Consider the following 16,289-nt stretch of genomic DNA (forward strand, 5'->3'; position numbering starts at 1 on the left):
CTGCGGATGCAATTGCAGAAGGTGAGAGGAGCAGTGCACTGAAGATGACAATCAATGGGGCTTTCAAGAGAGTGAGGCCAGTCTGGTTTGCAGCTTTTATTGTGACATTGGGAAAGTAATTTAATTAACCACTGTCTTGATTTCTAGCCTGAGCACTGTATTTCCTTGCAAAGCAAAACATCTGTTCAGGGGGTTCTTCACACTGATGGAACAAGGAGTGGGGGAGCTTGGGCTCTGTGTGGTCTTTTCTATTGCCCTGGCTCCTTCCCCTTCCGGGCAGCCAGGTCTGAGCAGGGAGGCACAGCATGTACTGAACTCTCCTGCAGAGATGCTGGAGCCCATCCCAACACCGAAGATCTGATTGCTGTCATCATGCAACCACATTTAGTCATGTTTTTTTATTATTTTTCCCCCCAATGGTGCGACAGACTTGCCAAGCTGAGAAAGCTCAGGGAAATATCTGTAGAGAGCTGCAGAGTGGGCAGAGATGCAGAGCGGGTGAGTCACGCAGAGTCTGGGGGCTGACGGCAGAGACCCTTGTGTGAAAGGCTGTGGTTAAAGGAGGTGGAAGGGTTTCTTGCTGGCCACAGGACTGAAGTGGGCAGATGTAGGTGAGTCAAGTGAAGGTTGTTGCAAAACAAGATCTTTGAGGGCAAAATCAGTGAGGTTGCTGGTAACACTATAGAGTTTTATGGGTCATCTTGAAACTCCAATTTCATTTCTGTACCCTCCTACTACTTCTGGACAGCCATGCTGCTCCTGCCTTTCATTTTTTCTCTTCATTCACTTTTACTCTTTCCTTCCATTTTTCATCCTTTGTGTGCTTATGCTAGCTAAATGCTTTAGCTCCCTTGTTTAACCAGCTGATGATAGCACTGTGAGTTTTCTTTCATAGGCTGACTGATGGGAAAATGAGTAATAAAAAAATAATATTATCATAACACCAGCTATATGGAAGCATAGTGGGTAGGGTGCTACTTTACAGAGGAAGCGTGGGCATCCCCTCCCTGCTCTGTCCAGATGACCTGTATCATCTGCAGCATGGCATTTCATCTCTCAGTGCCACAAGTCCCCATCTGTAACATGTGGTTAATAATACTGCCTTTCCTCAGACGGATATGGTGAGGCAAGGAATAGTTAACAACTCAACACAGTGATGGGGCTGATTGATTTGGAGGTAGGAATAAGACAATCAGGAACTGCAGATACCTGGAGCAAACCCAAAAGATGAGGTTTTTCAGAGTAAGACTTGTCCCTTTATTAACTGATAGCAAAACAGGCTTGATCCATGCAGGATCCCTCTTTTTTTTGTAATGCAAGTAATAAGTGAAAGTATTTCATATTAAGTGAGAGCAGTTTAGTTGAGAAAGAGTTTTGTGAAAACTGGCCTATTTATAAAGACAGAAGTAACATTCAGCTTCTCATGCAGGTTGGTTCAAAACAGTTCACAGAAGCTGTTCTGATGGGAAACTCAAAGGCTGGCTGATATTATTATAGAAGGTGTCTGCTTTCTTTGGAAATGTTACATTTTTGTTGAAAAAAAACAACACTAAAAATATCACCCAAACTAAAAAGGTTCTTAATGGGAAAAACATGTCATCATTGCTGGTAGAGACCTTAAACCTTTCTTTCTACCAATTTTCTAACTTTCATCTGAGTTCTAGAAATGACATGCGTGACTCCCCTTTGTGCTTTTGATAAATTACAGTCTCATGAAAGTTGCAATCCAAATTTATTCAATGAGCACCAGAACCGTGGTTTTCACACCAAGAAAGCTAATCATGTTTTGAAACAATGTCACCCTGCCATTGATGTGACCATACACATATGTGTGGCTCCAAGACCAGTCACTGGGGACTATGATCAGATGAATTCGATGGGGTGAATTTGGAGCTGAGGTGTGACCCATACAGGGCTCAGCCTGCAGCAGGATGGCCTGCAGAGCCCACACTGCTGGTGTGACAAGAGGTGGCCAGGTTGCAGTGGACCAGCACACCAAAGCATACACGCAGCTTTACAATGACTGGAGGGACTTCAGGCATTACTGCCCTGTTCTTACTAGTCACCTTTCCCTGTCTGGAAGTTGCAGCCAGCAGCATAGGCTGGTGGGTGGGATCTCACAGCTCTGGTACCAAACCTGTTACTTCTTTATTACAGTGCTGAGGGATGAGATTTAAAATAAGCTGGATATCTCCCACTGGAGAAAGCCACATGCTCTGTTTTACCTGCAGACCAGTGGGAGCAGGACACTCATTGTGTGTGTCTACCTGCAGGCCAGTGACAAGGAACATCCATCCAGCTGCTGGGCAGCAGCTGCTGCCCTCCCAGATGCTGATTCATACAGTTATTCCACACAGGGCAGTTTGTGCTTCCACCAACACAACTTGTTCAAAGCAGTGAAAATTTTATGTGTCCAAGCCTCAGTTGTAACCAACTTGTCTCTAAACAGCTAACAATTTCATTTTATTTCTAAATGAAATTCTCAGGAAAGCCAGTAAAGGTTTTCCTCACCTTTCTGCATACACACGGCTATTCCCATCTGTATGCCACAAGAAATGTGCAGGGCCAAGTGCAATGTTGCTACTGGACACATCTAGGACTTAGCTGAGTCCAGCAGTACTGCAGACATCTGGACAAACTTTATTCAGAAACAGCCAGCAGTCTGCAGCACTCACAGGATGCTTTTAGAATACAGGATTCTGCCTGTTTTTGAAAAACGTTGTACCTAGAAAAGAGAGCTTGGAAAAAGCCTTAGAGGGATGGGGGCTTCAGTGCTGTGGCCCTCTCAAGACTAGTCTGAAAAGAGATAGCCTCAAACTGAGAGATGCGCTGACAAAAATCAGGAGCATCACATTGCAGGTCTCGGGGAAGGCTAATTAACACCCATGACAGCTTACATCCTGTCTGCTGGTGGAAAGGAAACATGCTGTAGGCGTCCCAAGGCTGACATTCATGCCTGGCATTTCCCCCACGCTGCCGGGGTGGGCAACAGAGCCGTCAGCATGCTGGCACGGGGACCACTGGAACCCTGGGCCCAGGAGGGCTGGCAGCAGACACCCGGCTGGGATGGGGGCTAGGGGGAGCGGCATTGCTCTGATGGGGGTCACAGGTTGGCTACGGGGGGAATCCCTGCTGAGGCCTCCCCCTAGTTAACTGCTGTCCCTTCCAACTCAGCAGTCTTCCGCACAGCGTTTGCAGAACTTGGAAATCTTGGAAAGGCACATACAGCCCAATAACGAGCAGGGGGACCTGTGCTCCCAAGCCTGCCAGCAGCACTGGTAGTGCTGGTTATGGCTGGCAATGCCTCCAGTGCCTCCAGCCAGGACCTCCCCATGCTTGGCAGCACAAGGCAGCCCATGGAGCTCTCCTGCCAGCAAAGCTGGGCTTGCCTGGGCACAAGCTCTGCTAGCACACAGGGTGATCTTGGGGACTGGCTCGGTGACTGTGCCATCACTGGCACAGGAGCATCCCTCTCAGAAAGTGTTCGGGTGTTTTCAGCATGGCTCTGCCCTGGCCAGCCAGCCCTTGCCAGTAGCTCCTTGGCACCGTCCAGAGGCTGGCACGAGCTGGCCATCCCCAGTGGGTGGCTTGGACAAGGTCTCCCTGCTTGGCGGGGCGATAGCCTTGGACAGCAAAGACATGGACTGCCCCATGCCAGATTGCCCCAGAGCTAGGCCCATGCAACGCGCCAGCATTGCCACAGCCTGTTTGACATCTCCCCAGTCGCTGGGTGAGGACACTACAGAGGACCATCCTCTGCCCTGAGCTCAGGGCATGGGCAGAACCTGGCTATGCCAGGGGTACAGCCCTGGTCTCTTCAGCTTCCTTCCCCACCCAGTAAACCCACCTTGCCCCGTTCATTTCATAGGTCAGACCTGGATGTGAGATTCCCTGGTGCTGCATGAGCATTTGGGAGGCTACACCCACCATAGCAGCACTGTCTACCTCCTCTCACTGGGGCTGCCCTGTGCAGCACCCCAGCCCTTGAGTGGGTTTTGCAGGATGCTTCTCGGGAGGTCCTGGTACACAGCTGCTTTTGGGGCATGCAGGACAACCCTGTCTTCCCCACGGGTGCTGAAGACTTCAACCTTGGCCACCCACAGTGATCTGCCCTATAGGGGTGGAAGGTTTCTTACCAAGCGTGAAGGGCAAGCCATTTCCTCTTGGAAGAAACACCACAGGACCTTTTCATGCTTCCTCTGTGTGCAAAGCACCAGCAGGCACTGCTTTCCATGGCAGCTCTGCCCTGCCCTGCTGGCTGTCCCGGTGTCAGCTCCCATCACCTCCGCCAGCCCATGGAAGAAAGGTCAGGGGAAAGCACTGAACACTGGGCAGATTAACACCTGTGGGAAAGAAACCAGGCAGAAGGAGTGAAAGCAAGCAAGAAAATACCTCCCCTGCTCAGCCTGACAGGAGGTCCCCAGCCCTGTATTTGCGATGGATTCTCACCATGACTGGGAGAGCGGGAGGATTGCTAACACCAGCACAGAAACTGCATGCTAGCCCCCGTGCCCTGGGGAGCAGCAGCCCCTCTGAAGGCCAGACCCACACCCAACCACCTCCTTCATTGCTGTGTCTCATCAGCTCCGGTGTGGATGCTTCAAGCAATCACAGTCTCTTTTTCTAAAGCATCTTGAGAGCCTGAATCACTTTTGCACCCGGGACTCAGTGGTGGCAGCCCATAGGCTGCCTGGAGAACATGTCCCTGTCCTACATATTCCTGTTTCCTGGAGTCATCTGGCTCTGGCTCACACAGCCCTGCTTTAGCCACGTGCCTTCAAGTCCCTCGTAACGCTGCCAAGGAGCCCCTTTTCCCACCCTTGCCCCTTGCACTCAGTTGTGTCCAGGGGAGACCCTGTCAGTGCCTGGGCTGCAGGGTCCCCCCTAGCCAGGAAAAGCAAATCTGTGCACCTGCTGGCGGTGGTCTTGAAGGTAAGCTCCTCTGACTTGAGGCAGTGGGAGGACATTGCTGTTCTGCGCAGGCCCACTTCAGTGCCCAGAGCTGACCTAGGTGGGACTCCAAGCTAAAGCCAGAGTGAAGCCAGGCTTTATGTTTCAGGCAAAACATTTTAGGCTTAGGAAAGTTTAGCATTTTCCTTTTCCACATTACTTCCAGTCCCCTTGTGCTGCTGATTTCCTGCATGCCTACGGGAAACTCACTTCATCCTCCTCTTCAGCATCCTCCCGGGGAGGAATACTGAGATTTATGGGTGAATGAAAAGCGGCTAGGAGCTGGGTCCTGTTGTTACCCCAGTGCAAGTGTAGTTGGCATGTACTTGTGCATTGCACTTGTGCCAGTGGTGACAGGCACCTTTAAGAGCAGGAAAGATGAGCCAGAGGGCTGTGGGGCCATCCCAGTGCTATGACAAGCCCCAGAGCTGAGCTGAGCCAAGTAACACTCATCCTCCTCTTGCTCAGTTATGCTTGAAGCAGTGTCTGTTCCCTGACAGAGCCTTGGGTGCTCACTTAAGCTAGGCAGAGCTGAGCAAGTCTCATCTCAGCAGGGTGAGATAGCTCCAGGTTTGCATGGAGATCAGCATCAAACCATGCCATGGTGTCAACCTGCATGGGTTATTTCAGCCACCAGCATGAATGGATCCTGAAGGTTTCCACCCACTCCCCACTTGGGCTCCCACATTTGCAAGCTTTTAAGCCCAGTCATGCAGTCATGCCTCTACTGCCAGGCAACCTCCTGCTAGCCAGGCCCAGGAGTACTTAGCACCCAGGTTAAGCCAAGCATGGGAGCCTGCAGCCTCTTATGGGTGCCAGGGACCCAGAAAGGCTCTCTCCTTAAGAAAACCAAGGTCTAAATGGGTAAACACAACCAGATAGTTCTTACTGCATGACACCTACTACTGCTACTGTTTCTCCCATCCACACATCACCTCCCACAAATGGCACCTTTTACTTCAGTCTCCACAAAACTGGTTAATAGTTAAATGTCACCCAAAGCAGAAAAACCTTTGCAAATCTGCAGCAGCCCTGAGCTCCCTGGTACCACACAGCCAGCAAAGCAAGTGAGGGCCTTGGGAGGAAGCACCGTGTATGGTGTACGTGGGTGTGCTCCTCTCATTGCACAAGAGATGGGCGTTACTGGAGTATCGTTCATGTTTCTTATTCCACACGTGACCCTGTCACCTGCTCTGCAGAGGAAAAGACATGTAACAAGTCACAAGCGAGACAGGGAACAAGCAGATGAAGCTGCAGTTGGCTGATATAGGAGAACCTTCCTACACCATCAAGGTGTGCTTCACACCGTATTGCTCTGATTCTGCTCTCTTTGAGGTTGCTGAAGATTTGAGTGTTATCTTGTCATGGGAACCAGGTGTAAATGAGGTAGAAAATACATCTGTGCTGCTTAACCTTCCATGAGAGAGGGCAGACTGGAAGGTGCAGTGTCTTGAGGTAGTCTCAGCCCAACTCACTGGAGGATCTGTGGCCACGGATGGACCCAGGGTTTGCCAGAAGCAGATGTCCTTGCTGCCCTTCCCAGGGCAAGTGCAAGTCTCTATAGGCCATCCAAGACAATGGAGAACCCAGGTATACTGCAGATAAGCCTGCACGTTTGGATTTTATATGGAAACACAGCCCAGCTGCTGGACCTGTTACATCAATTCTCAGTCACTAACCTTGCCTCCTCTCTTGTCCCAGGCAGCAGTCACATATCACTGTCCACTGCTGAGAAGCTAAGTGGCAAGTTTCTAGCTTCCCATTACATATTTCAAAACTCAGGCACTGAGAAAACCAGGGTTGTGGCACAGTCACAGTGGTTCCCCTGCTCCACACATATTGGTGGATTAATGAGAAGAGACCTGGCTGTGGAAATTACCCCCATTAATCTGCAGCCTGAGGCAATGCTTCTGGTTTTGCATATGAAAGAAATGGCATTCTCTGAGATTTCTCATAACCAGTGAAAAGCAAGGGAACTGAGGAGCTCCCACTGGAGGATGAAGTGCCTCCTTGGTGCTTTCCATGCAACCCTTGTCCATCAGTGGATGGGCAATTTCATTTCAAATCAGTTATAGCCATCAAAGCAAAATGCCATTTGCTTTAAGGTCAAAATGAAGTCCCACTGTGTTGCCACCTCTGGGCAGGAGGAGGGATTTAGTCAAACTCATTGCATCTATTTCTTACTGAACAATATAATCGAGAAAAATAATATAAATATTGCCAACTATTGTTTTTGTAAGCCTCTTGTACTCAGCCTGACCCCACAAAACTCATCCAGGAGGATGCCTTAGCCCTGTCCTCTCTGTGTATCAACTGTATGCAAGTCCTTTACTTCTTCAAAACGTTCTTGATCAAAATGACTCATCTCCTCTGTGAGTCGATCTGTACACTGTGTAACCATATCCAGGAGATATCCATGTCTCACTAATTCAGGTAGATCATGGAAGCTGGGACAGTTGGCTTGTTTTAAAGCCTCTTTCAGCTGTTTATTGGCAAGACAACCACTTGTAAGGAAGCTTTTATACACTCAGATCTTGGTGTGACCTTTGGGTATATCAAAAACAATTAGCAGAAGTAAGGAGATTAATTTTGCCTTAGGAGAGTGTTTGAAACAATGAAACTGAAGGACTTCTAACACACTGTTGTCTGTATTTTTTAAAGGATCTGGAAACTTGACAAAACTGCAGAAAGGTCCCACAAAAACTGCTGCAGGGTTTGAGAAAACTCTACAGCGCAAATCTGGAGGATATCAGCCCAGATAAATTACTACAGGGAAGATTAGGAGATGACTCAGAGTATGGGTGTGGATTCATTCATGTAGAGGAAATGTAGAGCTGCCACAAGAAGCTCTTGAAAGTAGAAGAAATAGACATTAGGAGAAGTGGTAGCTGTGCAAGCTGAGAAAAATAAAATGTGGAAATAACCACGTTGTTAGTAAAGTCATTATGAACATTTGAACCATGATGAAGAAAATATCAAGATAAATGGTGATCTCTCTGCTGAGATCTCCAATTTGAAAGGAAAAGCTTTTTGGGTGGTGGTGGTGTATGTGTTAACTAAAAGCAGAAGTATTGTAGTCAAGCATGCATTGCTGACTGGGCTCACTCCAAAACTAACCAGCTGAAATTCCATTGTGGACATGCAAGCAGACTAGGTGATTTCATGGACTCTCCTGGCTTTGTGGATGAACCTATGTGTCCATGTTACCTGTTTTCCTGAGGAAAAAGAAAAGATCACTTTTCTGCTTGACGTTCCCTCATCCTGCAGTCCTCACCTGAACACAGTTTCCATCAGCCTCACCAAAGTGCTGTTCACATCCTCTGCAAGGCCAAGGCCAGGTCTCACTCTTGGCCCTTCTGACTCACACCATACCTCTGATGTGCCAGTTCCACTGCTTCATTGCAAAAATAAGGGTTCAACTGCAAGACAGGAAAAGAATAAGCAGCTAAAAGGGTCCAAACACATCCAGAGGCATTTAAAGAGACAACTCCTCCCTTTCTTGGGCAAGCAGCAATATTTAACTACAGCCAGCCACACTTTGCTCTTATCTGCAGTTGTAAGGTTGACCCCGTGGTGGCCCTCGATTGCAGCCTCCCAGAAACCCAGCCATGAGCATCCATCTCCCCTTGGCTAACAGCAGCAGTAACCCTACTTCTACACAAGAAAACGTGTACACAGATTATGCCTCACAAATATCAAGTCAAATGGATTTTCTTACTTCTTATACTTCTCTTTTTTTCATATCATATATGAAATATATGATATGAAAAAATATATAATAGCTCCAAAAATAATCCCTGAAACTCCCCTACCTTAAGTATTTTTTGAAAAATAACAAAAAAACCCAAGAAACTCTCCAGTCAGTTATAAACAAATGACGGGAAAATCCTGCACCTGACTAACTGTAGTACTGTGGCCAGGCTTTGTCTTTGGGGATTTCCTCAAAGTTCAACTTCTGCATGAGTGAACTAAGAGCCAAACCAAAAGCAAAAATCAGGCTGTGCTTGGAGCCGGGCGAGCCGGGTAAATCTGCGACTCCACTTTTACTGACCTACACCAGAGAAAACAAACAGGTCTTTTTCGTGCTGGCTTGAAAAAGAAATTTGAAAGGGGCTTGATTTCTTAAGAACAGCTGCTCAAAATCTTATTTTTGGCAGGCTGCTGGGGACTTTCTTGCTGAAAGTGGAAGAAATGCAAGAAGCTGACTCACATTTCAAATAGTTGGTTTTCAGCTGAGGAAACCTTACTTTTTCAGTAGCGTTTTATATTCAGTTAAATTTTTCATGATGCAGAAATCATTTCCAAAACAGTTTCAGTCTTCCCTTCATTCTGCACAGACAGAAATCTTAAGCTATTTTTCCTCAGGAAATTTACCACTTTGACCCTGACAGGGGCTCACCATGGAGCTGGCTGGGGGGGCAGCAGAGTCGAGCGGCTGCAGCTGCCCCATCAGCACCCTGCTCACTAACCCCGACCCTGCATAATGGGCATGCCACTGCCCCTGTCCTCCCCCCAGGGAAACCCACCCCCATGCTAACTTCCGAGAGCCTACTCACGCAGACCTTCAGGCTATTATGCTTAGTTCATTAAAAGATGTCCCAGGAAAGTGGTAGCAGGTACCAGATCCCTTCAAACTGGTAACATCCTTGCATGGACCCCGGGTACCTGCTGTGCCCAGGCTACAACCTGCTCAGGCAGAAACCTGGTCCCTTTCTCAGCTGTGGTGCCCTGATTTGGTTGAGCCCCAGGCGTGGCACTATAATAAGCAAGGTTCATAATACTCCTGGTAATGGCTAGATCAACAACAGAGTCGATCAAGCGTGCCCACCCTCAGAGCCCAAACCCAGGCTCTCTATATAGAACACACTGACACAGTAACCTTTCTTTATACAAAACAATTGACTGTTTTTCTAGCATTTAAGCATTCGTCACTGGTTTTCAAATCAGCCATCTGATGTTTCCTGATTTATATATAAAGGGCACAAGCTTTTGCTTCAGGAGAGTCACCTGCACAAAGCCTGTGCTTGAGGAAGCCGTTGATGTCCACCACCCTTTCACGCCGGTGGTCAGCCGGGGGCAGCTCTCCTGCCTCCAGCGCCACTTTTCTGGTTGGGCTTCTCCATTCTGATCTTGGTAAGACAGTTTGTGGTTCAGATGCTATCTAATGAGCAGATCCTTCAAAACAAGTGGAGGTGAGAGAGACAGCAGCTCTGTTTGTTTTAAAGAAGCTTTGAAATATAATAAATCAGGAGGATACTAAAGGCAGAAAGGGAAATTCCCTGGGCAAGCTTGGTCTGAGGGGGACTGCTAGCACAGCTACAGGGAAGTCCACATCGCAGAAGAAGTTAGGTCCATCTTTTAAATACATTTCATCAGCTTCACAGATCATAAATGTTCCTCTAGACTCTGCTGGATAAAGTGCTCATTTCAGGGTCCCAGCTCTTGTGTTTTTTAAGCTTCACAGCTAGAGGAAAATGAAGGAGGCTAGGCACCTTGAGGGGAGCAATGCTTTTTAAGCCCGTTATTCTCACAAAAATGCATCAGAAATCTCTTACATTGTGTAGGCCATTATTCAGAAAATGCTGCCACTCTCAACAAATGCCAGCTGGATGCATTGCAATCTAGGATGTAAATAGAGCTGGCTTTGACTTTTAGCAAAGCTTTTGCCCAGTGGACCAGACAGCTCTTTTGTAGCAATAGAAGGAAAAGTTTTCTGGACCTCAGCAGGCACAGAATAGCTTATGAAGTATGGTGTACCCTGGTATCTGGTGTTTGGTTTTCAGCTGGATTTTGGGGTTGGGTTTTTTTCCTGCAGCTGTTCTGCATGCATGCGTCTAAACTCTGTGTGGCTCATACACGTAGTAAAAATGATCACATTCTCCTCCTGCATCCCATCCAGGTAATTGTGCCATGTATTTGGAAATGCACCACAAATCAGACTAATGTTCTTTTTCCTGGCAGCACTGGAGGAAGGGACTCTGTGCTGCAGGGCCCAAAGGCTTTGCTTTTGTTCTTAGAAAGACCCTCTCCTCAGGTAAAATTAACAGCCCAAGCTCTAAATCCTAGTGGGGGAGAAAACATACCAGCTTTCCTGAAAGAGTGTCTGCTACAGTCTTAAACTGCAAACACCCCTGGACAGTCTTTCTCTTCACACAGGCAAAACATTCAGCCCATGCACAGGTCAGCCAGCCTACCACATTTCATTGACTTTTTGCTTTCCTCCTACATTCAAACAAGTTAGCACTTCTTCATAAAGCCCACACTTCTTAAATTACTCAGGGGGGAACTTAATATATCAGTCTGAAGGTCTGGGAAATAATAGGCTACACCTCCTGATGCAGCCTCAATTGCAATATATTGTCATACTGATGGACAAAGTGCATCTTGTGTTTCCCATCAATGGTACTCATTTCTGCTGAGAAGTGACTTATCAGAGAGAGCTGACTGAAAAAGAACAGAAAGATCTAAATGTATTCCTATCTAATTTCTTCTCACAGTCAGTTCAGATGTAGTTTTTAATTTCCATTGTTTGGGGTACTTAAAAAAGTTTCAGTTATTGTATTAGATACACTTCCCAGCAGAAATTCCCCTACATAATACCTATAGGCAGAATTCTTAAAACTGATTTGCAGCGTCACTTTTGTGATACTACAGTGCAGATCTGGGCTTCTTTTTCTGCTGAAAAGCACACAGAAAAACAACAGTCCTTCCTGGTTCTTTGGAGTGTTCTTTTGCTTTGTTTTGTTTTGTTTTTTTTAACTGGTAAAGGTACTGGCAATTGTAAATCTTGTCTTTGTTTTTCTTGGCCCCTTCTTGGGTGACAAAGGAAGGTAAATGGTAACTCAGCAGCTGACACTTAAAGGAGAAGAAAGACTGCACCTTTAATGGAAACATTTTCATCTACCTTCTTTAGCAGACCATTAAAAAAGCATAACTTTAAGGACTCTTCATGGAAAAAAAGAGAAATTAAATCCAGAATTTTGAGTATAAACCCATTCAAGCATTTTTCGTCTTCCTTATGTTGCGTGAAAAGACTAAAGCAATAGCAGAAGACATCAATTCACTTTTTTAGTCATTCTTTAACATGACTGTATGGTGCTTTACAAGGAAAAACCAAGATAAGGGTCTCTCTGGATATGACCGAGAGAACTGAGTGACATGAAAAGCATAGGCTCCAGCAGAGAGAAAAGGTCTTTTCCCTTCAAGGACAGCAAGCTCAGAGTTCTGCTGCTACAACTTAATGCAAAAGGGCACCATATGTGTCGCAGCTTGCATGGATTAGACAAACATTTGTTAATTGATGCTATTTTGGAGGGTAGAAGATGCCCCAGAAGAACACTCTGGATTCTTACCAGTAATCTTTCCTTTGAACACTGCTTTTCTGCCCATGGGGACAGAAGGTGAAGTACTGGTAAAACTGAAATGGTTACCAGTGTGTTAGTCCTGCTTTTTTTAGGGAAACAGTTTCTAATGAAATAAGGACCTAAATCAGCCCTCTTCTATATTTTTTTCTGAAGAAGAAATAAAATTAATAAACTAGGGGCTCGGAAGAAAAACCTTCTTATAAAGGCATTACAATTGCAACTATTTCTGAAGCAAGTGGCATCCTTTGCCATTAGAGATAGAAACCTGGATTAGGCGGCTCATGAGCCTGATCCAACCTGCTAATGCCTATGTTACTATGTTATATGTACACTGTTTTTCCTCAGTGAGATGGATGAAGCTGAAAATTCAGCTCTGTTCAAGGCTTCCATGGGCTGCTGAGTATTTGGATATGGAGGTAGCTGTGGTCATCTGTAGGGGCTTCCCACCACCACAGGTCTTCACAGATCTTGGTTTCAATTGCAACTACAAGCAGAAGTTCCAGAATAGCACAAGAAAGGATGTTCCCCAAATTGTTTCTAAAATCAGGAAGTAGAAGAAAGCTGGTAAGACCTCCAGAGCTAATAAAAGTGATAAGCCTCATTCACAAGGTTTGCCATTCTTATTGAGTGCTTCTGCCATCCAGATTTTTTGGGGCTTTCCCATCCTTGAGTATATTTTAAGTACAATGTAAGGGGACTATGCGTGGCTGTTCAGAGAACCACAAACTCTCAAGACCAGCCTACACCACAGAAGCCTTCAGGTTGTTTGAGCTTGTTGCTTGGGGATTTGCTTTGTAGACACCTCAACGCAATCAGCATGGAGAAAGGGCAGGGCAGCCCCTTACATGGGCATTGTGTATGTACCAGAACCATTATGGATGCAAATTATAAATTCAGTCTGCAAATCTGCCCCAGGTGTCTGATTTTTTTCCAAGTAAAAATGACAGAATTGTGCAAGCACACAAATGCTGCCTGTCTGCATATATGGATGTCTGTATATGTAACTATGCATTTAGTGGGATGGATCTTCTTGTCTTTTCTTTATACAATGCATTTTTATAAGGACACAAAATAATGCTCAGATAGCTCTGAGCCTCTGGCCAGCCTCCCCAAAAGTCGAGTTTTCTTGTTCAATTTGGAATAACTAAATGGACTAAAAATAGCTTGTTTAGTGAAATATAGTGACTCACTTCAAAAGCAGAATCCTGCTTTATCACCATCAGTTCAGAGCAGTGGCTGGGATGTTGTCTGTAACAGTGGCTGTATATCCAGTGTCATCTGATAGCCCTGGAAGACCTTCCCAAGTCTGGGAGCACTGTCTGATTTCAGCTCCTTCCCAGAACAGAGTGCACAGGCTGAGAGGACAGGTGGTGTCTGGAGAACCAGTTAGAGCTCCCTGACCTTCCTCCTGGCCCTGAGGTTTGGGACCTGCCTGCAACAGCTTCCAGGTTAGAAAATACTTGCAAAAGACTCTTAGTCCTGTTAAGTTTCATACTCTGGAAAGATTTGTTTGGCTAACCTCCTCTGCTCTGCCTCCAAGGGTATCTCTGTCACGAGAACCCATGATAAGATGCCACATATGGCAGAGACAAGAAGCACTGAGAGGTCTGTGAGCTGGCTAGCAGTGGTCCCAGGGACCAGCCAGCATTTGAGGAGACCTGAAGAAGAATGAGGCCACCTCAGGCATGGCTTTTCCTCACCTTGCAAAGCCTGTCTTCTCCATCAGTCTTTTGTCCTGCAGGTGGGCAGGATGGCAGAGGTGCTGCTGTTCTAACCTTGCAGCCAACTGAGGCTCTCATCTGAGGGCATGCTGAGGTACCTCAGGAACATGTCAAGACAGATAAAGTGCCCCAGTGACTCAGGCTGATAAATGCAAATGGTGTTCAGCCTATTTAAAGTGCAACAGGCGTGAGTGTCAGTGGCACGTCACAGAAAATAAGTTTTATTTGTATTTGGGCTAATGGACACAGGTTTTCTCATGTGTATTCTGCTCTCTGAAGGTCTGCAAAGGCTTGAAGTCATGTGTGAAATGTTAAAACTTCCAAGTGAAAAATATGAAAAAATAGCTTGAAGTCACCCAAAGGTGGTGACAAATAAGAGTTTCTCAGGGATCCAAGAGAAGAGATTTCCTGGCTGAATGCTAGCTGCTGAAGCATGAATGTGACAACTGTAGGCTTTTCTCTGTGTTACCAGACAATCTGAAACCCCACCTCTGACTTTTTCAAATATACTGTGGTTTGTAATCACTAAGTACTCAGCTACTGCGGGGATGACACAAGTAATGTCATCTCAGCACTGAGAGAAGACCTAGTGGGGCAACAATGACCAACATGTCCCGGAAAATGGGGAATTCTGGTCATGGGAATGAGCAACTCAGCAAAAGACATGCAGTCACTTTCAAAAGAATGACACAAGTGAAGCCAAGTCACTTGACTGACAACAAAATTAAGACCTCCTTTAAAAGAAACTAAGCATGTCTGAATTGTAGAAAACTTTTATGCTTGCACAACAAGCCACTAGGCACTGAGGCAAGACACCAGCCAGCTGCCATGGATCATGTAATACTGTCAGTCACATGAACCGTCTTTGCAGAGAAAATCTCTCTGATGTGCCTTTTAGACAGTTACTCAGCAGATCAGCTGCTGTGGCCCTTGTGGAAGGCTATCTGTCTTCCCCATTTTGTACCATTATGTATTCTTAAACCCTTGTTCTCAAGAGTCATTAGCAGGGCTAAAGAGAGAGACAAGCAAAGGCCCCCAATCTCTGTGAGGTGAGAGTGGGAAAACTTCTACCTTTCCATAATCCAGTGTAGATTGTTTAAAGTCTAAAAATTATTATACTTGGTCAGATTAAAGGGACTGGGTTTTCCCTGCTTGCTTGCTTATTTCGGCTCAGGGAAGTAGACCCCGCTTCTAGTTTATCACCCTCCCACATGCAAACAAAAAGCATAATACCTCAGAACCTGCCAGTTTCTCTCTGTGGACAAGGAGGGCATGAAGAAATGTCACCAGCAATTGTTTTCTGAACGCACAGTGGGCTGAAACGTCCTCTTACAAGCACCACTATTCTGCAGCCTTCGCAGGAGCCTCTTTCTGACACATGCCACCACAACTGCAGACCTGCCTCTGATCTCATTCCTTTTTTACCTTTCTGCCTTCTGCTTGGTCAAACTGGAGGCATAAACCCAACTGCTGCCTGGGCCAGGGAGTGTTTTGTACTCACCATGCCCTAGGCAAAGCAGGGGAGAACACAACTCAGAGCATCCCCAGGTGGCATGACGGGAGCTTGAAGCAGCTGTTACAAAACGGTCAGGAGAAATCAGATGTGGGAATCCCAGGCTGCTTCTGTCATAAAGGAGGCATGGGAATGGTACAGACCCATGCTGCTGGAAGGGTCTTCGGTGAGCAAAGAGCATAAAAGAGCAGAGTGAGAGCTATTGCTGGGGAGAAGAGTTTAAGAGCAAGGTGCTACTGTTATGCGAGCTGTATAGGCAGAAGGAAAATGGTGACGTTATTTCCTAAGAGCTGCACAAGGAGAATGTCTTTATCAAGAACTGAAAGAAGCATTTTTCTACGAAGAAGAGCAAGAAGAAGTTTTTATTCCATCTCATTTTATTTCTTCATCTGGAAAATACACTCCCTCCAGTTTTCCTCTTACACTGAAGGAAACATGCTACCATTCATGTTGTGTATGCTACTCAGTATGTACTATGTGTTTACCACATGCATACAGTGTTGTGGGAAACAGCAAACATCTGAGCCTGTGGTTTAAGCTCCTTTATAGTCAACGGGGAGAAAGCGGTGGTTCCAGTTGCAGAAGCTCTCTGAGCTGTCTTAGGTTCCTACTGTAGGACAGGATTCCTCTCCATGTAGACAAGCCTTGCTCTCTCTCTGGACTATGGAGAGAGTCTAGATGACTAGCTTGGATATAGATGTGTCAGTTTAGACAGAGAAAACAGCCAGTGGGTGTTATGCC

At 46.3% G+C, this 16,289-nt stretch overlaps 1 protein-coding gene and 1 long non-coding RNA gene across 3 annotated transcripts in view; one reads left to right on the plus strand and one right to left on the minus strand.

Annotated features, from left to right (window-relative positions):
• TAGAP (T cell activation RhoGTPase activating protein) overlaps nucleotides 1-16,289 on the plus strand; it is a 55,442-nt gene that overhangs the window by 13,750 nt on the left and 25,403 nt on the right. The gene's annotated exons all lie outside the window — the stretch shown is intronic.
• LOC308064894 overlaps nucleotides 1-16,289 on the minus strand; it is a 50,135-nt gene that overhangs the window by 3,461 nt on the left and 30,385 nt on the right. Inside the window, exons 2-3 of one of the 2 annotated variants that reach the window (XR_013928586.1) lie at nucleotides 9,507-16,289; nucleotides 1-8,369 (exon numbers count right to left, since the gene is read on the minus strand). The exon at nucleotides 9,507-16,289 is cut by the window's right edge and continues 16,983 nt beyond it. This is a non-coding gene — a long non-coding RNA (uncharacterized lncRNA). The other variant, XR_013928585.1, reaches the window with a different exon arrangement.

This window comes from Falco punctatus (genome assembly GCF_963210335.1).
Source record: "Falco punctatus genome assembly, chromosome: 5".
Taxonomy (NCBI): Eukaryota; Metazoa; Chordata; class Aves; order Falconiformes; family Falconidae; genus Falco; species Falco punctatus.